This window comes from Musa acuminata, chromosome BXJ2-3 (genome assembly GCF_036884655.1).
Source record: "Musa acuminata AAA Group cultivar baxijiao chromosome BXJ2-3, Cavendish_Baxijiao_AAA, whole genome shotgun sequence".
Taxonomy (NCBI): Eukaryota; Viridiplantae; Streptophyta; class Magnoliopsida; order Zingiberales; family Musaceae; genus Musa; species Musa acuminata.
In genome coordinates this window covers 6,402,811-6,426,141 of record NC_088340.1, presented here as the reverse complement: position 1 = coordinate 6,426,141, position 23,331 = coordinate 6,402,811, and the positions used below count along the sequence as shown (strand labels likewise).

Genomic DNA, 23,331 nt, shown 5'->3' with positions numbered 1-23,331 from the left:
ATTTATATATATTCATATTTTGAACAATATATAGATGACTTTGTGTTTAATAATCCTATTTTGATTCATTTTTATGATTATTGTATTCTTATAAATAATAGTTATGTATTGTGTAGAAATAAAATTATTTAAAAATAAATTATTTAGATAGTTATTTTGAAAGGTTTTAGCTCCGTGGCGTAAAGTGTTTGTTAGTATAACACCCTAAAACTACCCGAGTGACATATAACTAGATGGGTCTTTGGGGTATTGTCTCTAGTTCGTTGTCTTGTTCTATAATAGTATTTTATGAGCATTTGTGGAGACTTTTTGTCGTGGCGAAGTACTTTTGACATTTTGTCGTGCAATCATTCGGAGCTTACAAAATCTATGTTTATCATATGTATTGTTAATCAAGTGTTTGTTAAAATGTCAATTGTGAGATCCTGAGTTAAACACTTCCTCTGACCCATCTTCTATTTTGTAGGTCCTTAAGGGACCATAAGAGATTTCAGAGAAGTTGATCATTTACGGATGAACACGCAAGAGTATTACACAACTTAAGTAAAACCAGTTAAGTCTATGATATGGTATTAAAGTGGGACAAATATATTTAAAAATACTTGGTATGTAAACGTGAGTGACCTAACGGAGTTACGTTGAGGATTAGTGCTTTCGAAATAAAGTTTTGATTTAAAATTTTTGATTGATAAAACCCATATCAAAAATGTATTTAACTTAAAATGTAAGTAAGGGTGGTGAGCAACTAAATCAGTTAGTAATAGCAAGGAAAAGTATAAAGAAAAATACAAACCAGATTTATAGTGGTTCGGTCGTCTGAACCTACGTCTATTCTCGATTCTTCTTCCCTTAAGGTCATCGGCTTTTACTACCGATCTTTTTTTTAATAAATGAAGATCAACTACCTTATTACAATATTTTCTCTTTTTCACGGCTTAAGAGAGAACTTTTATACATCTCTTTTATAAAAAATCTCATACCACCTTAATATAATCTCTAAAATCAAGGAGGAAATGACTCGACATTTTTTAAGAGAGTTTACTATACTTTTATGCTAAAAAATTCTTGTTCCATCAAGCAAGCAATGGGATATTTATAGACCCCAAATGACTTCAAAAATATAGCCAAAAATTTAAATCCTCAATTTTTTGAGGTAGTGACGGTACTACTATCAACGTTGCATGGTATTATTACCATTGAACAAAGCCCAAGAATTTGGGCTTTAGTGGTACTACTATCGTTCGGTGGTATCATTACTAGCAGTAGGCATTACTGCCACCGGGGTTCCTAGAAAAGCATAGACAATGCTTTCCGACTCTCAAGTAATATCATCGCTTGAGCCTGGTGGTGCCACCGCCCAGCCCAACCCCAAGTCACTGAATTGACCTTCAAATAGACTTAATTCAGCCCTTGTTTTGGCCCAAAGGCTCATAATCAAGTTAGCATGGTTACACCCGAAAACTAACTCAATTAGACTCTAAATAACTTCGATTAAGACTTAAAAACTCTAATTACAATCATGAGGCCTTCAGCACATCGTCCGACATGTCATCTGTTCATCCGACACTTCGTTCGAGCCTTCGGCGCATCATCCTTTCTTTCGTCGTATTGTCTGATCCATCGGTGTATTGACCTCCCACAGCATCCAATCTTCTTAGCGCAATACCCTATCCTTCCGACTTGATGCCCGAACTTATGGCACGAAACCTATCCTCCAACACGCCGACTAATCCTCTAGCTCGATATCCAATCTCTGATATGATGCTCTTTGGCCCAATGTCTTATTCTCTTGCTTCAACGATTTGTCTTTCGATGGTTTAAGTCCATGATCAAAGTTTCTCTTATGTCACTTATCTTAAACACTTATTAGTCCATAAACTTATAAATTGATTTCATCATCAAAATCTAAGATTCAACATGACTAACCTTTTGCGTGAGAGGCACCACGAGGATAAACAAACTAGAAATAATGCATAGCTCACAAAGATTGAGATGGTAGAGTTTGAGCTATGGCTTGACATTAGTAACCAAACTTGATGGTGCTCAAGGTAAGCAAAGACTCTTAACAAAGGATGAGACTATGTAAAGAGGGATGACTTGTTCGGTAATCGAAAGAGTTGTGCAAAACCCATAAAAATAAAAGAAATTACTAACTTGAAGAATTCAGTACTCATATAGGGGCTTATATACGAATGATGGACTATTCATGGCTATCCAAAGGCGACCAAAGTTTGACATTATAGAGCATGAAAAATTTCTCTTTAGAATAAGAAGACTATGGAGATTGTGTTACCTAGGGAGATCGTATATCTTTGAATTTTTTCAAATCTATAGAAAAGAATGAAGGAGGTTAATTGTCCTCATCTCTAGTGATGATCCATATGGTAGGGGCTGCGAAGACGCTCCTCAAATCGCTACATAATCCTTATCGTAGCATGCACCATGCAATCAAGAAGGGGATGCCCCTTCTTGCTATCCACATGCCCCAAATAGGGGCTGTGGGTTGAGAAGGAGAGGGAGAGAGAAGAATAGGAGGTGCCAACTAAAAAGAACATTGCTTATGGCCCTTTGGTTCCCTCTTATTTATATAAGTCTCATGTCAACTTAATCCTAATGAATTTTACCATATTGGATATTAGATATTGGATCTCCATCTAATTACCCAAGCCTCTTAGATTAGTAGGTCTCTACTAAATAATCTCTTATTAGCTCTTATTGGATCTTATCTATGAGATCTAATAATTCAGGGGGCTTAATGGATATCTAATAAGATAGGTGTTTTGGCGGATATCTTATATCCGAAACTCTACTCGTCGTGTTGAATCACAGATTTTGATGATGAAATCAATTGACGAAATTATGATCCAATATGCATTTGAGTGACACATGACTAACTTAGATCAAGGAAAGACAATTCGATTAACGTAGGAAGAATCAGACATTGGGCTAGAATAGAATATGTTAGAAGATTGGACATTAGGTTGAAGGAATGATCGACATATCGAAAGGACTTCGTGCCATGAGTTCAGGCACCGGGTCAAAGGATCGGATATTGCGCCAAGGAGATAGGAAATTACATGAGTCAATATGTTGATTAGGCAATACGTCGAAAGAGAGGATGATGCGTCGAAGGATCGGACAAAGCACTGGATAAACCAATGACATGCCAAACAACATAGGATTCATTCTTATAACCGTGTGAATATAGATCGAGTTAGTTTAGGGCTAATTGAGTTAGTTTTTTATGTAATCAGACTAACTCAATTAGGGGCCCATTGGGCTTGAAATGAGACTATTTTGGACCAAGAGGAAGGCTCATTCAATGATCCAAAAGTTGGGTCAATTAGTGGCATCGCCAAATTGGCGGTAGAACCACCTATGAGCTAAAAAAGTCAAAAGCCCAATCTCCGAGGCTATTAGGCAGTGATACTATTAGATTGGGCGGTTGTACTACCCAGTGTTAGTGTGTCAAGCGATGGTACCACTAGACTAGGTGGTGGTACCGCCTAGTGTCAAACTAATAGGCGATGGTACTGCCAATACCTCGAAATCCCATAGATTTGATTTTTTGCTCCACTTTTTAAAGTCATTTGAAATATATAAATACTCCACTAGTTTCTGCTCGGGAAAGCAAGAAATAGAGTTGAAAAAGGGGAAAGAATACTTGAGAAAAAAGTTAAAAACTCTAAGTTATATAGTCTCTTCCTTCTAGGGTTGGAAGTTTTCTAAGGGAGGAGTAAGGTCTAAAAGAGATGTGTAAATGTTCTCTCCTGGGCTTGTGAAAAGGAGAAAAAGTTGTAAGGGTAGTTGATCTTCGCCCATTGAAAGAAGTAACCAATCATCATTCCATAAGCAGATCATTTAATGAACTTATTCTCCAATCACTTATACTATATCCCTAATATCTCAACATAAACAGTTATGAGATATGGATGAGTATATAGTATACTAGTCTATTTGATTATTTCGATGACCTTTTCGAGTAATCTATGATTAGGAATATTTAGGATCTTATATTTAAAGGTAAATTGGTCTCATTTTCATGATCTCATCATGATCCAATTCCCATTGCACAGATCCAAGGACATCACAATATATATTCATTACCAAATATAAAACGAGAAAAAGTAATAATAATAATATTAACGAAAAAGATTGTGTCGCATGTCAAACATATCATCACTCACGTGATTGACTTGCAGGGCACCTATAACTAGTACAAGAATTACCAAGTCCCATAGGGAGAGTTAATTATACAGAGGTATGATCGTAGTGATCATAGAGTTGAACTACTCAAGTGCTCATATTCACTTAGGGGAGCCCAACAAATCGAAAGATAAGGACAAGTGAGTGAATATTATTACCAATGATACAAAGGAGAATAGAATCCACATGAACCCTACAACATAATGGCAAAGGCTATGCATGAAAATTATAGTTTATCTTTTCATTGACCAAGGGGAACTGCCTATAAAATATAAAGATGTTAAAGCAACTAGTCGAAAGGAGTGAGGAAGTGACGAAGAGTCTAAGTGACTTAACTACTCAAAACCATGAGACAATTATAATAGAGGTAGACTTAGAGGAGTGCCACAGTACTGCAGAGGCATACATACTGATGACAAAGAAAGAGATGCAGATGCAAGATGCTGGATAGTAGGGTCATGGGCATAGCAGTACCATAGTATCACGAGAGCGAGATTTTCGTGGAATCATCGATCCATTACTCTCATGGAGGGAGAGTGCATGCTCGTGAAAGGGGCTGAGTATGTGGAGAATATAGAGGCAAATTATAAGTATTGAGACAAGGCAGAAGAGTATAGGCTAGAAAAATTTATAAGACCGATGTCGATGAACTTCTCATCAAGATAGCCAAAAGTGGGGATTACAAGTTGATGCAAGAGTGCTCGATCAAAAATAATGTAGGTAGTTTATAGTATTGTATTTCTACTTAGAGGAGTAGATAGTAGAAATTATAAAGAAGACTAAATCTATCAATGACTTGCTCCAAATTATGATAAAATTTTACTCTTTTTAATCAAAACTTCTTACATTCTAGAAGTCAAATAATAATGAGTATGTGAATTATAATAACTAACTTAATGTAAGGAGTGCAAGCACTTTGGATGCTTTATAAACATAAAAAAACAGATGAAGGCTTATAACCAACTTGATGCTTAAAATATAACCCTTGAGGAGATAGGCAAAGTTAAGTAACTTTTTCTTTCTCAACTCCTAAGAGAATAAGTGAAATCGAGTACTCTAGTTATTTTATTTATCTAGTAGAGGAGCTATACACATGTTCAAAGACCATTCGAAGAGACTTAGTGAAAGACAATAATTATCAAATCCTCACCAACACTGATTGATTCTATCAAAAGTAGATTGTTCGCTTTATTTCTCCATAAAATATTAATTAAAAGCGAAAGTGATGTGAACATACTTGGAGGTGATAATTAAGTAGAAAAAAAATTGATGGCAAATTTTATAGAGAAAAGACCTAAAAAAATTTTAAATCTATGAGACAATGCTCATTAAAACTTCAATAAGTATTTACATAGTTCAAGTGGTGCGAAACGTTTAAAAGACTAGTACACAATAAGAAAGGTATTTTTCTTTCATCTAAGAGATCCGTTGGAATTAGCAAAGATAAATATAACTCACTTGACTGAAGTTTATAATTCGAAGACAACATTTATAGATCAAAGTTTGACTACTTAATAATAACGATGAGAAGTGGTTGGAAGCCTAGGGAGATACATTGTAGCTAAAGTGAAAGATTAAAAATTTAGCAATTGTGAGGAGATGTAGTGTTCGTAAGGCTTCAGCAAGGATATCAAAGGAATAAGTATTGTGCATAAGGTGTTCGATGTAATATTTGTGTATATCTGTATATTTTGATTTTATTCATGCTTTGCATAATATATAGAGGGCTTATAGTAGGGTTAGTAACCCCATTTAATTGACTTTCATGGTTATTTTAATTGTATAAATATAAATTATGTATAATTATCATGCAGAGGCAAAACCTCCCAAAAATAAATTAGCTAGATGCCATTTTGGGTGTTTCTCAAGTTTCGCAAAATGGGATGGAGTGTTAGCCAACACCCTAAAGCTACTTGAGTGGTACATGATTGGATTGATCTTTGGAGTATTATCTAGGACTGGTTTGTTGTCTTATTTTAAAATAGTGTCTTGTGAGCATTTATCAAGATTTTTGGTCGTAACAGATCATCTCAGACCCTTTCTCGTGTGATCATTCATAGTTTATAATATCTAATTTATATTATTTATAAAATATTTATTAAAATATCTACTTGTGAGATCTCTAGTTACTTCCTTCATGTCTCATCTTTTGTGAGTTCTTAAGGAACTATAATATCTTTCTAGATGAACATATAAGAGTACGTACCACTTAAGTAAAATCAATTAAATCAATAACAATATGATATTATTTATTGAAATGTCTAGTCGTGAGATTTCGACATTAACGTGTCTCATCTTTATAAATCAATTAAATTAGTTAAATTAATATTATTTATGAAATATTTATTGAAATGTCTAATGAGATCTCGAGTTAAACATTTCATTAACGTGTCTATCTTTTGCATGTTTGTAAGGAACCATAATATCTTTCTAGATGAACACTACGTACGATAATATGATGGTTAATCATCTAGTTTTTATCCGATAAAAAACAAGAAACAATGATCAGCAACCAATAAAGAACCACCAATAATTTTATTTATGGGTTTATAGTTGGATCCAAGTCACAGACTACGAAATCCAAGTGCAAATTATCTGGTGGTTTCCTCGACATTTAGATACAGTTCCATGAACATGCTGGCCATACGCTTACATGGTAATAATAAGCACGATGACATAGAGATAGAACCACAGTATCAACCAATTCAGGTTCCGGCTCGCAGCGGCTTAAGAACGACAGGAAGGCCGTACTGAGGTTGGACGGTGGTGGAGCGTCGAGGAGCGTGCTTGTACTCGGACGAAAGGGAAAATGAGAACCTCTGCAGTATCATTGCGATCACAGTCTTGGCTTCCAACATGGCGAAGTTTTGGCCGATGCAAGCCCGCGGCCCTACCGCGAACGCGAGCAGCGCAGTGGGGTGTGTGGCAGCTTTGGTGACCCCGTGCTCGAATCTGAGTGGGTTGAACTCATCAGCATCAGGTCCCCATATCTCCTTGTTCCTATGAGTCAGCATGATCGGCATCACTATCTCGGTGTCTTTGGGGATATTGATCTTCCCCAAGGTCATATCTTTACCGGCCTTTCTCCTTAGCACGTCGACTGGGCCGTAGAGCCTCAAGGTTTCCAGGAGAACCATGGTGACCTGCACAGGATCGACACACTGTCACACCACAGCTTTATCGAGCTTACATGGAGAAAACGGGCAGTGAATTTACTAGTTTCAGCTTGCTGAGCATATCTGCATCTGGGGTTTGCATCCCACACTCTCGCTGCACCTCCTCCCGGAGCTTCTCCTGCCAGTTCTGGTTTGTGCTCAGCAAGAACATAGTCCATGTCACGAACTGGGCGGTGGTGTCCTGTCCTGCGAAGAAAAACGTCTTGCACTCGTCTACAATGTCGTCCCTGCTCAGGATCTGCCCCTCTGGCTTGTGACAAGCTTCTAACATCAAGCCAAGCAGATCATTTCCGTAGCCACAGCGTTCCTTGGAATCCACTCGAGCCTGAATGATACTAACGAGTTTGCTCCTCACTCTCTTCTCCAGCTTCCATTTGTACAGGTTACTCCTGCTAGGGATGTATCTGCAAAGCAAATGAATCCAGATCAAGGATTCTGCAACGCCTGATGACATATCCCTGCAAGACTCAGGTGCAAACTAGACTTACTCGGCTCCTGGGATACTTAAATTAAGATGACTGGCTACCACGATCTTCTGGAGTTCTTGCTGTGCTAGGAAGACTTCTTTCCCTTCCGTGAAGCTGCTTCCGAAAGTGGCTTGAGAGATCACATCTACTGCCAGTTCTTGAAATTGTGCAGACACCTCTATTTCCTTCTGCTGATCCTCTGCTTCCCAACCTTCTAACATTGCCTTAGCGCATTCTGCCATTGTCTTTGTGAGTATCTACAACAAGCAACGAGTTCTTTGTGTTAATCGATAATAAAGGTCCAAAAGAAACAAACAATTTGATTTCTGATACAATTACAGTAAATTGCACCATCAGCTAGGCCAGACCAGACATCAAATTGAGGTCATATAAAAGATATGGGAAGCTGACCTTGAGCTTGTCCATGTGGAAAGCAGGGCCGACGACCCTTCGATGCCTCACCCATTCCGTGCCTTCTACAAGGACCAATCCCTTGCCCAGGAGGGACGTCACGTTGGGAGGCGGATCGATCTTGGGGTAGAACCCGAACTTGTTCGCAAGAACTTGCTTAATTAGCTCCGGGTGGCTGACGCAAATCCTTGGCTCTGGTCCAAACCAAAACAAGAATGGTTCACCTGCTTGAAGAACAACGGATCGACCATCAGCGCAGCCACATAAGAAATCCACATGGAGGACTTGATTCTTTTCAGCATGACAGTGGAACTGACAAATAAGTTATGCAGGATCTGAGGAAGGGAAGATGGAGTCTGACCGTATTCCGACGTCCACTTGCGGTAAAAAGGCTGAACTCTCGTGGAGATATCATGTGACTTTACGTCCAAGGTCTGCTCCATGGCGGCTTTGCTTATGCTTCTGATCTCCCCAAGGGATCCCGACCAGAACCTGTAAGCAGGGCCTCTCACCCCTTGCTTCCTGAAAGCTTCTGTGATCACGTATGGCCTCCATGTCAGATACTTCAACCCCTTCCATAAGTACCAGATCAGAACCACCAACAGAGCACCCAGTACGAGACCGAGATTACTCATCGGTCTTGCAGAAGGGAGAGCTCGGAAAGGCGAAGCTGTGTGCGCTTTCTCTTGCGAATGACCTCCGATTCTTCCGGTTTTATCTACAACAAAACGATCTCTCCCACACATTGACCCACTTTGCTTCGTCCACTGGTTACGTTGATTTGGATCCTTCTGTCCGTCATTTGCACTAACAAAATGTGGACACAACTGTGTTGCTCGGAGTCAAGTTTCTTGTGGCCATAAGAAGATTTCTGCTGCAAGCCGTCACCCTATTTTAATAACCTCATTTTAATTAATTTTCATGATTATTTTAATTATGTAAATGTAAGTTATGTATAATCATCATGCAGAGGTAAAATCGCCCATAATTAAATTACCTAGATAGCCAACCAATTTGGTTGTTTCTCTAGTTTCGTAAAATGATATGGAGTGTTAGCATACACCCTAAAGCTACACAGTGACTGGATTGATCTTTGGAGTATTGTAGACTGGTTTGTTGTCTTATTCTGAAGTAGTGTCTTGTGAGTATTTATGAGGATTTTTGATCGTAGCAGGTCTTTTCTCGTGTGACCTTACAAAATCTATATTTATAATTTATATTATTTATAAAATATTTGTTGAAATGTCTACTCGTGTTATAAAATATTTGTTGAAATGTCTACTCGTGAGATCTGAATTAAACACTTCCTTAACCTATCTCATCCTTTGTAAGTTCGTAAGGAACTATAATATCTTTATGGATGAACACAAGAATACGTACGAATTAGGTAAAATCAGTTAAATTGATAACAATACGATGATTAGTCTTCTAGTTTTTATCAAAAAAAAAATACAAGAAACAATGATCAGCAACCAATAAAGTGTTGGGTCCAACCCATATGTCGGCTTGGACAAATTTGGACCATAAGCCCAAATTAGAGAGAAAGGGCAAAAGTGGGTCAGTAGGGTAAACATAGAGTGCAGCGCGCAGCGTGAGTGAAGGAGTGAACGTGTGTGGCGGCGTGCGAGAAAAGAGGAGAGAGAAATAAAGAGAGAAAGTAAGATTTTTGAGTTTTCTACTTGACGATCGGTGGTCAAACGTTATCAGTTTTGGTCCAAATTTTATGTGGAGAATCCTTGCAGCAAACTCTACAATCCTAACGGTGTTGATCTTCAGTTTATCCTCTCTAAGATACTTTTCTATGATATCCATTTTGTGAGACCTAGAATTCTTTTTGAAAAGATTCATCCTATACGATGATACGCTAGAGCCAAGATCTATGTTGTTGATGTTATTCTGATCCTCTAGTTATTCTAGAGAAGATCTACTGTAAACTTATTATCATTATTATTGATAATTAAAGTTTGAGGTGGACTAGGTCCCCTGTGTGATTGATTATTTACTCTATTGTTTATGCTGTGCTGGTTGATATTTACGTTTGGATATCAAGTTAGTATTTTGATATATAAAAAGGAAAAAAAATATTCCGCTTTAACAGGTTTTTCCCAACATAAAGAACCACCAATAATTTTATTTATAGGTTTATAGTTGGATCCAAAGTCTCAGTCTACGAAATCCAGTGCAAATTATCCGGTGGTTTCCTCGACATTTAGATACAGCTCCATGACCATGCAGGCCATACGCTTACACGGTAATAATAAGCACGATGAAATAGATATAGAACTACAGTATCAACCAATTCAGGTTCCGGCTCGCAGCGGCTTGAGAACGATAGGAAGGCCGTACTGAGGTTGTACAGTGATCGAGCGTCGAGGAGCGTGCTTGTACTCGGACGAAAGAGAAAAGGAGAACCTCTGCAGTATCATTGTGATCACAGTCTTGGCTTCCAACATGGCGAAGTTTTGGCCGATGCAAGCCCGCGGCCCGACCGCGAACGCGAGCAGCGCAGTGGGGTGTGTGGCAGCTTTGGTGACCCCGTGCTCGAATCTGAGTGGGTTGAACTCATCAGCCTCAGGTCCCCATATCTCCTTGTTCCTATGAGTCAGCGTGATCGGCATCACTATCTCGGTGTCTTTGGGGATGTTGATCTTCCCCAAGGTCATATCTTTACCGGCCTTTCTCCTTAGCACGTCGATTGGGCCGTAGAGCCTCAAGGTTTCCAGGAGAACCATGGTGACCTGCACAGGATCGACACACTGTCACACCACAGCTTTATCGAGCTTACATGGAGAAAACGGGCTGTGAATTTACTAGTTTCAGCTTGCTGAGCATATCTGCATCTGGGGTTTGCATCCCACACTCTCGCTGCACCTCCTCCCGGAGCTTCTCCTGCCAGTTCTGGTTTGTGCTCAGCAAGAACATAGTCCATGTCACGAACTGGGCGGTGGTGTCCTGTCCTGCGAAGAAAAACGTCTTGCACTCGTCTACAATGTCGTCCCTGCTCAGGATCTGCCCCTCTGGCTTGTGACAAGCTTCTAACATCAAGCCAAGCAGATCATTTCCGTAGCCACAGCGTTCCTTGGAATCCAATCGAGCCTGAATGATACTAACGAGTTTACTCCTCAGTCTCTTCTCCAGCTTCCATTTGTACAGGTTACTCCTGCTAGGGATGTATCTGCAAAGCAAATGAATCCAGATCAAGGATTCTGCAACGCCTGATGACATATCCCTGCAAGACTCAGGTGCAAACTAGACTTACTCGGCTCCTGGGATACTTAAATTAAGATGACTGGCTACCACGATCTTCTGGAGTTCTTGCTGTGCTAGGAAGACTTCTTTCCCTTCCGTGAAGCTGCTTCCGAAAGTGGCTTGAGAGATCACATCTACTGCCAGTTCTTGAAATTGTGCAGACACCTCTATTTCCTTCTGCTGATCCTCTGCTTCCCAACCTTCTAACATTGCCTTAGCGCATTCTGCCATTGTCTTTGTGAGTATCTACAACAAGCAACGAGTTCTTTGTGTTAATCGATAATAAAGGTCCAAAAGAAACAAACAATTTGATTTCTGATACAATTACAGTAAATTGCACCATCAGCTAGGCCAGACCAGACATCAAATTGAGGTCATATAAAAGATATGGGAAGCTGACCTTGAGCTTGTCCATGTGGAAAGCAGGGCCGACGACCCTTCGATGCCTCACCCATTCCGTGCCTTCTACAAGGACCAATCCCTTGCCCAGGAGGGACGTCACGTTGGGAGGCGGATCGATCTTGGGGTAGAACCCGAACTTGTTCGCAAGAACTTGCTTAATTAGCTCCGGGTGGCTGACGCAAATCCTTGGCTCTGGTCCAAACCAAAACAAGAATGGTTCACCTGCTTGAAGAACAACGGATCGACCATCAGCGCAGCCACATAAGAAATCCACATGGAGGACTTGATTCTTTTCAGCATGACAGTGGAACTGACAAATAAGTTATGCAGGATCTGAGGAAGGGAAGATGGAGTCTGACCGTATTCCGACGTCCACTTGCGGTAAAAAGGCTGAACTCTCGTGGAGATATCATGTGACTTTACGTCCAAGGTCTGCTCCATGGCGGCTTTGCTTATGCTTCTGATCTCCCCAAGGGATCCCGACCAGAACCTGTAAGCAGGGCCTCTCACCCCTTGCTTCCTGAAAGCTTCTGTGATCACGTATGGCCTCCATGTCAGATACTTCAACCCCTTCCATAAGTACCAGATCAGAACCACCAACAGAGCACCCAGTACGAGACCGAGATTACTCATCGGTCTTGCAGAAGGGAGAGCTCGGAAAGGCGAAGCTGTGTGCGCTTTCTCTTGCGAATGACCTCCGATTCTTCCGGTTTTATCTACAACAAAACGATCTCTCCCACACATTGACCCACTTTGCTTCGTCCACTGGTTACGTTGATTTGGATCCTTCTGTCCGTCATTTGCACTAACAAAATGTGGACACAACTGTGTTGCTCGGAGTCAAGTTTCTTGTGGCCATAAGAAGATTTCTGCTGCAAGCCGTCACCCTATTTTAATAACCTCATTTTAATTAATTTTCATGATTATTTTAATTATGTAAATGTAAGTTATGTATAATCATCATGCAGAGGTAAAATCGCCCATAATTAAATTACCTAGATAGCCAACCAATTTGGTTGTTTCTCTAGTTTCGTAAAATGATATGGAGTGTTAGCATACACCCTAAAGCTACACAGTGACTGGATTGATCTTTGGAGTATTGTAGACTGGTTTGTTGTCTTATTCTGAAGTAGTGTCTTGTGAGTATTTATGAGGATTTTTGATCGTAGCAGGTCTTTTCTCGTGTGACCTTACAAAATCTATATTTATAATTTATATTATTTATAAAATATTTGTTGAAATGTCTACTCGTGTTATAAAATATTTGTTGAAATGTCTACTCGTGAGATCTGAATTAAACACTTCCTTAACCTATCTCATCCTTTGTAAGTTCGTAAGGAACTATAATATCTTTATGGATGAACACAAGAATACGTACGAATTAGGTAAAATCAGTTAAATTGATAACAATACGATGATTAGTCTTCTAGTTTTTATCAAAAAAAAAATACAAGAAACAATGATCAGCAACCAATAAAGTGTTGGGTCCAACCCATATGTCGGCTTGGACAAATTTGGACCATAAGCCCAAATTAGAGAGAAAGGGCAAAAGTGGGTCAGTAGGGTAAACATAGAGTGCAGCGCGCAGCGTGAGTGAAGGAGTGAACGTGTGTGGCGGCGTGCGAGAAAAGAGGAGAGAGAAATAAAGAGAGAAAGTAAGATTTTTGAGTTTTCTACTTGACGATCGGTGGTCAAACGTTATCAGTTTTGGTCCAAATTTTATGTGGAGAATCCTTGCAGCAAACTCTACAATCCTAACGGTGTTGATCTTCAGTTTATCCTCTCTAAGATACTTTTCTATGATATCCATTTTGTGAGACCTAGAATTCTTTTTGAAAAGATTCATCCTATACGATGATACGCTAGAGCCAAGATCTATGTTGTTGATGTTATTCTGATCCTCTAGTTATTCTAGAGAAGATCTACTGTAAACTTATTATCATTATTATTGATAATTAAAGTTTGAGGTGGACTAGGTCCCCTGTGTGATTGATTATTTACTCTATTGTTTATGCTGTGCTGGTTGATATTTACGTTTGGATATCAAGTTAGTATTTTGATATATAAAAAGGAAAAAAAATATTCCGCTTTAACAGGTTTTTCCCAACATAAAGAACCACCAATAATTTTATTTATAGGTTTATAGTTGGATCCAAAGTCTCAGTCTACGAAATCCAGTGCAAATTATCCGGTGGTTTCCTCGACATTTAGATACAGCTCCATGACCATGCAGGCCATACGCTTACACGGTAATAATAAGCACGATGAAATAGATATAGAACTACAGTATCAACCAATTCAGGTTCCGGCTCGCAGCGGCTTGAGAACGATAGGAAGGCCGTACTGAGGTTGTACAGTGATCGAGCGTCGAGGAGCGTGCTTGTACTCGGACGAAAGAGAAAAGGAGAACCTCTGCAGTATCATTGTGATCACAGTCTTGGCTTCCAACATGGCGAAGTTTTGGCCGATGCAAGCCCGCGGCCCGACCGCGAACGCGAGCAGCGCAGTGGGGTGTGTGGCAGCTTTGGTGACCCCGTGCTCGAATCTGAGTGGGTTGAACTCATCAGCCTCAGGTCCCCATATCTCCTTGTTCCTATGAGTCAGCGTGATCGGCATCACTATCTCGGTGTCTTTGGGGATGTTGATCTTCCCCAAGGTCATATCTTTACCGGCCTTTCTCCTTAGCACGTCGATTGGGCCGTAGAGCCTCAAGGTTTCCAGGAGAACCATGGTGACCTGCACAGGATCGACACACTGTCACACCACAGCTTTATCGAGCTTACATGGAGAAAACGGGCTGTGAATTTACTAGTTTCAGCTTGCTGAGCATATCTGCATCTGGGGTTTGCATCCCACACTCTCGCTGCACCTCCTCCCGGAGCTTCTCCTGCCAGTTCTGGTTTGTGCTCAGCAAGAACATAGTCCATGTCACGAACTGGGCGGTGGTGTCCTGTCCTGCGAAGAAAAACGTCTTGCACTCGTCTACAATGTCGTCCCTGCTCAGGATCTGCCCCTCTGGCTTGTGACAAGCTTCTAACATCAAGCCAAGCAGATCATTTCCGTAGCCACAGCGTTCCTTGGAATCCAATCGAGCCTGAATGATACTAACGAGTTTACTCCTCAGTCTCTTCTCCAGCTTCCATTTGTACAGGTTACTCCTGCTAGGGATGTATCTGCAAAGCAAATAAATCCAGATCAAGGATTCTGCAACGCCTGATGACATATCCCTGCAAGACTCAGGTGCAAACTAGACTTACTCGGCTCCTGGGATACTTAAATTAAGATTACTGGCTACCACGATCTTCTGGAGTTCTTGCTGTGCTAGGAAGACTTCTTTCCCTTCCGTGAAGCTGCTTCCGAAAGTGGCTTGAGAGATCACATCTACTGCCAGTTCTTGAAATTGTGCAGACACCTCTATTTCCTTCTGCTGATCCTCTGCTTCCCAACCTTCTAACATTGCCTTAGCGCATTCTGCCATTGTCTTTGTGAGTATCTACAACAAGCAACGAGTTCTTTGTGTTAATCGATAATAAAGGTCCAAAAGAAACAAACAATTTGATTTCTGAAACAATTACAGTAAATTGCACCATCAGCTAGGCCAGACCAGACATCAAATTGAGGTCATATAAAAGATATGGGAAGCTGACCTTGAGCTTGTCCATGTGGAAAGCAGGGCTGACGACCCTTCGATGCCTCACCCATTCCGTGCCTTCTACAAGGACCAACCCCTTGCCCAGGAGGGACGTCACGTTGGGAGGCGGATCGATCTTGGGGTAGAACCCGAACTTGTTCGCAAGAACTTGCTTAATTAGCTCCGGGTGGCTGACGCAAATCCTTGGCTCTGGTCCAAACCAAAACAAGAATGGTTCGCCTGCTTGAAGAACAACGGATCGACTATCAGCGCAGCCACATAAGAAATCCACATGGAGGACTTGATTCTTTTCAGCATGACAGTGGAACTGACAAATAAGTTATGCAGGATCTGAGGAAGGGAAGATGGAGTCTGACCGTATTCCGACGTCCACTTGCGGTAAAAAGGCTGAACTCTCGTGGAGATATCATGTGACTTCATGTCCAAGGTCTTCTCCATGGCGGCTTTGCTTATGCTTCTGATCTCCCCGAGTGATCCCGACCAGAACCTGTAAGCAGGGCCTCTCACCCCTTGCTTCCTGAAAGCTTCTGTGATCACATATGGCCTCCATGTCAGATACTTCAACCCCTTCCATAAGTACCAGATCAGAACCACCAACAGAGCACCCAGTACGAGACCGAGATTACTCATCGGTCTTGCAGAAGGGAGAGCTCGGAAAGGCGAAGCTGTGCGCGCTTTCTCTTGCGGATGACCTCCGATTCTTCCGGTTTTATCTACAACAAAACGATCTCTCCCACACAATGACCCACTTTGCTTCGTTCACTGGTTACGTTGATTTGGATCCTTCTGTCCGTCATTTGCACCAACAAAATGTGGACACACAACTGTGTTGCTCAGATTCAAGTTTCTTGTGGCCATAAGAAGTTTTCTACTGCAAGCCGTCACCTCGAAAGCTGCCACGCTAGTCATCAGCCACTGAGGATGCTTGTATCCCGAAAAGTCTATGCATAGTTGACTTTGCATTCGAGGGCATGCAGACCAACAATTTACAAAGATCCTCGTGGAGTTGTATCATCGTCCATCAGTACCCATTAGAATGAAGCATCGTGTGGTTGAAAATGACTCAGCATCAAAAGCTAATATAAATAAAAATAAATAAATAAATTTCTTTCATTTGGGCCTCAATAGTTATTTTCATTTTCTCATTTGATGTCGTCAAACTTTATTCTAAACTCAAAACTGTAGTTATCAAAGTCGGATTAGAGATTGACTTTCTTGAAAAAGATTGGGTTAATGAGTCATCGGTTGAACCATTGATCAATCCGTGAGAGTGTAATTTTTATTTTTTTTTAAAGAAAAAATAACATTGTATTATGCTGAAATATAAAATGTAAATAATAATATTTTTATAAAAATAAATAAGAGGTAATGGTGAAAGAAGAATGGGACCGCCATGTATCCATAGTTCACATGAGTACTTAAAATTCATGCATCGATAGTTCAAATAAAAACTTAAATTCTGTGCACGGTACTAAAAAAATTAAAGAGAAAAATCCACATTCAATCAAATAATATCCGGGTCTCATTTTCTCTTTAATATGCAATCAGGGTCTAATTTTTGGAATCATCTTTTGTTCTAATCAGACGGATAATTGAGATGACGATGCAAAGCTGTCCATACATAATGGATTCAAAGAGAACGAAAAAAAAAGCCAGTGAATAGTAGTACTGTGCAAGAGAAGTTCAATAATTTTGGCCCAATTAAAGCAAGCATCCACCATGAAAATGCCTTTTTGTATTTCTCTTTAGATTTGAGATAATTCTCCTATTGCATGAGTTAGATGTTTGAGGAGGAGGAGGAAGGAGTTGCAATCCATTTTGCGATGTCAAATTCTTATATTTTAATTGCTTTTTTCATACCAATAATTGATACATATTTCATCAAATTCGAACAATGGTCAAGTAAATATTAATAACAGATTTAGGAAAAAAATTTAATGTGCATATTTAAAATATACTATTGTTTAAAATATTTAAATTATTAGATAGTAAATTACTTAAAATATCAAACATATAATTTAATTAGTATTTTTTTTAAAAAAATATTCTCTTTTTAGTACTTTTCAAATGGCAACCCATCTTTTCGTTATTTCCAAACAATAGTTTTAAGATATCATAAATATCCCTCCAAAAGCTACCAGCTATTTTTTCGCCCATTTTTGATCTACCCTATTGGCCGGTCCATAGGGTGGTATGCTCCGAGTGTTCCAAAAAAACATTATATAGTCATAATAAAATAAATGTATGGCTGATCATAGAGTATTAGAAGACTATATCTGTAAGTACTGAGATAATACAGAAGAGTAGAGGTTAGAAAATTTTGTAAGATCAGTGTCGATGGACTTCTCATCAAGATAGCCAAAAATGGAGGATTTCAGGTTGATGCAAGAGTGCTCGATCAAAGAACAATATAGGTAGTTTGTAGTATTATATTTTCCACTTAGAGGAGTAGGCAGTAGAAATTATAAAGAAGACGATATAATCCTAAAGGTGATTAAAACTATCGGAGACTTACGCCAAGTTAGAATAAAATATTACTCTTTTCAGTCAAATCTTCTTGCATTCTAGAAGTTAAATAATAATAAAGAGGCAAATTATAGTAACTAACTTAATACAATAAGTGCAAACACTTTAGATGCTTCATAAGCATAAGCAAAGAGTCGACGAAGCCTTGTAACCAGCTTAGTGCATAAAGTATAACCCTTTAGAAGATGGGCAAAGTTAAGTAATCTTTTCCTTCTTAACTCTTAAGAGAATATGTGAAATCGAATATCCTAGTTCTTTTATTTGTCTAGTAAAGGAGCTATACACATGTTCAAGGACCCTTCGAAGAGACTTAGTGAAAAATAATAATTATCAAATCCTCACTAATGGTGATAGATTCTATTGAAAGTAGATTGTCTGCTTCATTTATCAATAAAATACTAATTAAAAACAAAAGTGATGTAAACCTACTTGGAGGTGATAACTAAGTAGAAAAAAAATTAATAGCAAATTTTATAAAGAAAAGACCTAAAAAACTTTTAAATCTATTAAAACAATGCTTATTAAAATCCAACAAGTATCTATCCAGTTCAAGTAGTACAAGATGTTTGAGAGACTAGTACATAATAAGAAAGGTCTTTTGAACTAACAAAGGTCAACACAACTCGCTTGACTAAAGTTAATAATTTGAAAGTAACATTTGTGGATCAAAGTTTGACTATTTAACAATAGAGACGGAAAGCGGTTGGAAGTTGAGAGAGGTGCATTGTAACTAAAATGAAAGATTGAAGATTTAGCAATTGTGAGGAGATGTAGCGTCCGTAAAGGCTTCGGGGAGGACGTCGAAGGAATAAGTATTATACATAAGGTGTTTGATGTAATGTTTGTGTATATCGGTGTCTTTTGATTTTGTTCATGCATAACACAATATGTAGAGGGTTTGTAGTAGGGTTAGTAACCCCATTTTGATTGACTTTCATAGCTCTTTTAGTTATATAAATGAAAGTTATGTGTAATTATCATGCAGAGGCAAAACTGTCTAAAAATAAATCACCAAAATAGTCATTTTGGGTGTTTATCTAGTTTCGGCTATATGAGTGGTACATGACTGGATTGATCTTTAGAATATTATCTATAGTTGATTTGTTCAAGCAGTGTCTTGTGGGTATTTATTAGAATTTTTTGTCATAAAAGACTATCTCGGACCCTTTCTCGTACAACCATTCATGACTTACAAAATATATATTTGTAATTTATATTATCTATAAAATATTTGTTAAAATGTGTAAGATGTTGAGTTAAACACTTTCTTAACATGTCTCATCTTTTGTAAGTTCGTAAAGGATCACAATATTTTTATAGATGAACATACAAGAGTACGTACAACTTAGATAAAATCAATTAAATCCGTAATAATACATGGTTAGTCTTCTAATTTTATATGATAGAAAACAAGAAACAATGAGCACCAACCAATAAAGAACCACCAATAATTTTATTTATGGGCTTATAGTTGGATTCAAGTCACAGACTACGAAATCCAGTGCAAATTAGCAGGTGGTTTCCTCGACATTTAGATACAGCACCAAGACCATGCGGGCCATACGCTTACATGATAATAATAAGCACGATGACATAGAGATAGAACTACAGCATCAACCAATTCTGATTCCGGCACGCAGCGGCTTGAGAACGATAGGAAGGCCGTACTGAGGTTGCACAGAGATCGAGCGTCGAGGAGCGTGCTTGTACTCGGACGAAAGAGAAAAGGAGAACCTCTGCAGTATCATTGTGATCACAGTCTTGGCTTCCAACATGGCGAAGTTTCGGCCGATGCAAGCCCGCGGCCCTACCGCGAACGCGAGCAGCGCAGTGGGGTGTGTGGCAGCTTTGGTGACCCCGTGCTCGAATCTGAGTGGGTTGAACTCATCAGCATCAGGTCCCCATATCTCCTTGTTCCTATGAGTCAGCATGATCGGCATCACTATCTCGGTGTCTTTGGGGATGTTGATCTTCCCCAAGGTCATATCTTTACCGGCCTTTCTCCTTAGCACGTCGATTGGGCCGTAGAGCCTCAAGGTTTCCAGGAGAACCATGGTGACCTGCACAGGATCGACACACTGTCACACCACAGCTTTATCGAGCTTACATGGATAAAACGGGCACTGGATTTACTAGTTTCAGCTTTCTGAGCATATCTGCATCTGGGCTTTGCATCCCACACTCTCGCAGCACTTCCTCCCGGAGCTTCTCCTGCCAGTTCTGGTTTGTGCTCAACAAGAACATAGTCCACGTGAGGAACTGGGCGGTGGTCTCCTGCCCTGCGAAGAAAAACGTCTTGCACTCATCTACGATTGCGTCCATGCTCAGGATCTGCCCCTCTGGCTTGTGACAAGCTTCTAACATCAAGCCAAGCAGATCATTTCCGTAGCCACAGCGTTCCTTGGAATCCACTCGAGCCTGAATGATACTAACGAGTTTGCTCCTCGCTCTCTTCTCCAGCTTCCATTTGTACAGGTTACTCCTGCTAGGGATGTATCTGCAAAGCAAATGAATCCAGATCAAGGATTCCTCAACGCCTGATGACATATCCCTGCAAGACTCAGGTGCAAAGTACACTTACTTGGTTCCTGGGATATTTATACTAAGATTACTGGCTACCACGATCTTCTGGAGTTCTTGCTGTGCTAGGAAGACTTCTTTCCCTTCCGTGAAGCTGCTTCCGAAAGTGGCTTGAGAGATCAAATCTACTGCCAGTTCTTGAAATTGTGCAGACACGTCTATTTCCTTCTGCTGATACTCTGCTTCCCAACCTTCTAACATTGCCTTCGCGCATTCTGCCGTTGTCTTTGTGAGTATCTACAACAAGCAACGAGTTCTTTGTGTTAATCGATACGAAAGGTCCAAAAGAAACAAACAATTTGATTTCTGATCCAATTACAGTAAATTACACCATCAGCTAGGCCAGACCAGACATCAAATTGAGGTCATAGAAGAGATATGGGAAGCTGACCTTGAGCTTCTCCATGTGGAAAGCAGGGCCGACGACCCTTCGATGCCTCACCCATTCCGTGCCTTCTACAAGGATCAATCCCTTGCCCAGGAGGGACGTAACGTTGGGAGGCGGATCGATCTTGGGGTAGAACCTGAACTTGTTCGCAAGAACTTGCTTAATTAGCTCCGGGTGGCAGACGCAAATCCTTGGCTCTGGTCCAAACCAAAACAAGAATGGTTCACCTGCTTGAAGAACAACGGATCGACTATCAGCGGAGCCACATAAGAAATCCGCATGGAGGACTTGATTCTTTTCTGCATGACAGTGGAAATTACAAATAAGTTATGCAGGATCTGAGGAAGGGAAGATGGAGTCTGACCGTATTCCGACGTCCACTTGCGGTAAAAAGGCTGAACTCTCGTGGAGATATCATGTGACTTTACGTCCAAGATCTGCTCCATGGCGGCTTTGCTTATGCTTCTTATCTCTCCGAGTGATCCCGACCAGAACCTGTAAGCAGGGCCTCTCACCCCTTGCTTCCTGAAAGCTTCTGTGATCACATATGGCCTCCATGTTAGATACTTCAACCCCTTCCATAAGTACCAGATCAGAACCACCAACAGAGCACCCAGTACGAGACCGAGATTACTCATCAGTCTTGCAGAAGGGAGAACTCGTAAAGGCGAAGCTTGACCTCCGATTCTTCCGGTTTCATCTACAACAAAACGATCTGTCCGACACAATGACCCATCTTGGCTTCGTTCACTGGTTATGTTGATTTGGATTCTTCTGTCCGTCATTTGTGATAACAATCAAGATATCCCGTGATAACAACCGCAACAACAGTCAAGATCTCCCGTGATAATAACAGTCAATATCTCCCTAACTATATGATAAGATATCATAAATCTGTTGAGGAAAATTCTCTCTTCTAAACATGTATAAATATGAAGTATTGTGTACTCATGTTATCAGAGCAGTGAGAAACTTAAGGGGAACGAAAGGAACGCCTGTGCCCTCAGATTCCTTGCCCGCTTTTGCCTCCTCTGCAGTGCATCGCTGCAACCTCCTTTGCAGCCTCCTCGCTGCAGTTCATCGCTGTAGCCTCCTTTGCAGCACATCATTCTGCTTTTCTCCTCCTCCCTCTCTCGCTACAGTGGCCGTCAGTTTCATAAATCACCCAACCCATTGCCTACTCGTCGGTCGCAGCTCTAACTGATGTGTGGTATCGTCGTCTTGGTCATCCCTCAACTTTTATTCAGCAAAAATTACTTTCCCGTTATTCTCTTCCTACGCTAATAATCCAACTGATGTGTGGTATTGTCGTCTTGGTCATCCCTCAACTTTTATTCAGCAAAAATTACTTTCCCGTTATTCTCTTCCTACGCTTATAACCAATAACATCATCACTCATTGTGATGCTTGTTTAAGTAATAAGAGTCATAGACTTCCCTCTGGAAAATCCTTTATATTTTGCTCTAAACCCCTTGAGGTTATTTACACTAATGTTTGGGGCCCCGCTCCACTCACTTCCTTTGACAAATTTAGATTTTATGTTATTTTTGTAGACTATTTCACGAAGTACACATGTTAGATTTGGGCTTGTGGTATACAACATCCTTGTCAGAGACTACTGAACCTACCACAATTACTCAAGCCCAAAAATCTCCATACTAGCGTAAAGCCATGTGTGAAGAATATGATGCACTCATCCATAATTCTACATGGACTCTTGTACCCTCTCATCCCACACAAAACATCATCGGGTGTAAGTGGGTCTTTCGAATTAAGCGGAACCCAGATGGATCCGTAGCTAGATATAAAGTGCGTCTAGTGGCCAAAGGATTTCATCAACGACCTGGTGTTGACTTTACAGAGACATTCAGCCCTGTTGTTAAACCAACAACAATTCGACTTATTTTGAGTTTGGCCATCTCAAAAGGCTGGCATTTACGTCAACTCGACGTTAACAATGCCTTTCTACAGGGGACCCTAACTGACGAAGTCTTCATGCAGCAGCCTCTTGGCTTCATCCACCCTCAATATCCAAAGCATGTTTGTAAACTACAAAAAGCTATTTATGGACTTCGTCAGGCTCCAAGAGCTTGGTACACTGAACTTGGCTCGTTTTTTGTATCAATTGGCTTCATCAACTCTAAGTCTGATACTTCCTTATTTCTTCGTCACCAAAGTGGCAATATATTATATCTTCTGGTATATGTGGATGATATTATTGTCACAGGCAATAATCCTATGGAAATCAAGACATTCCTTAAGCATTTAGCAGAT

At 40.1% G+C, this 23,331-nt stretch overlaps 4 pseudogenes; all 4 read right to left on the bottom strand.

Moving 5' to 3' along the window:
- Positions 1-6,722: 6,722 nt before the first annotated feature.
- On the bottom strand, positions 6,723-8,973 carry LOC135607111 (cytochrome P450 709B1-like; annotated as a pseudogene).
- Positions 8,974-10,371: 1,398 nt separating this feature from the next.
- LOC135607110 (cytochrome P450 709B1-like) lies at positions 10,372-12,620 on the bottom strand (annotated as a pseudogene).
- A 1,400-nt stretch (positions 12,621-14,020) lies between these two features.
- Positions 14,021-16,284, bottom strand: LOC135607109 (cytochrome P450 709B1-like; annotated as a pseudogene).
- Positions 16,285-19,523: 3,239 nt separating this feature from the next.
- LOC135607108 (cytochrome P450 709B1-like) lies at positions 19,524-21,615 on the bottom strand (annotated as a pseudogene).
- Positions 21,616-23,331: the final 1,716 nt, after the last annotated feature.